The following is a 676-nucleotide window of genomic DNA, read 5'->3' on the forward strand; positions in this document are numbered from 1 at the left end:
CTGTCACATCCCTAGCTTCTGGTAATGCTCTGAGCTAGCTAGCCATGTGTTGCATCATGTTTAAATTTTGCCTAAAATTGAAATGGGGATGTTCAAACCCTAGCATTAAATCAACTCAACTAGGGTAAGTTAAAATCTTTTCAATAAACCCAAAAGGCCCCTAAGAAAAGTTCATGATTTCTGGTTAAGGTGGAAACCTCTGCCAAAAATGATGAATATATCCTTAGGTCATTTTTGGATTTTTGAATTAAATCATATTGTATTTGACTTTGGGCATTTAAATACTATAAATATTTTAAATGCTCAAATAAATGTTGGAAATTGATAAGGGTCACTGGAATAATTCAGAAAGCACCCATATTTATTTCCAGGATTTTATAAAATGATTTGATATTTAAAACAAATCAAAAACAAATTGCAGAAATAGAAAAAAATAAAACAGAACAAAAATAAGAGGGAGAAGGACATGCCTGGCCTCACCCGTGCAGCCCACCAGCCGGCCCAGTTCCCCCCAGCCGGCCCAGCCCACCTCCTCCTCCTTTGTCCTCTTCCTCCTCTGCCAGGAGGACGAGCAGAGGCGAGGCGTGGCGCTCGCCGACGCTGCCTCGGCCACCTCCTGCTTCCCCCCCCCCCTAGCCACCTCCTGCTTCCTCCCCGACCCCCTCGCGACGCCACG

This window comes from Triticum aestivum, chromosome 1A (genome assembly GCF_018294505.1).
Source record: "Triticum aestivum cultivar Chinese Spring chromosome 1A, IWGSC CS RefSeq v2.1, whole genome shotgun sequence".
Lineage (NCBI taxonomy): Eukaryota > Viridiplantae > Streptophyta > Magnoliopsida > Poales > Poaceae > Triticum > Triticum aestivum.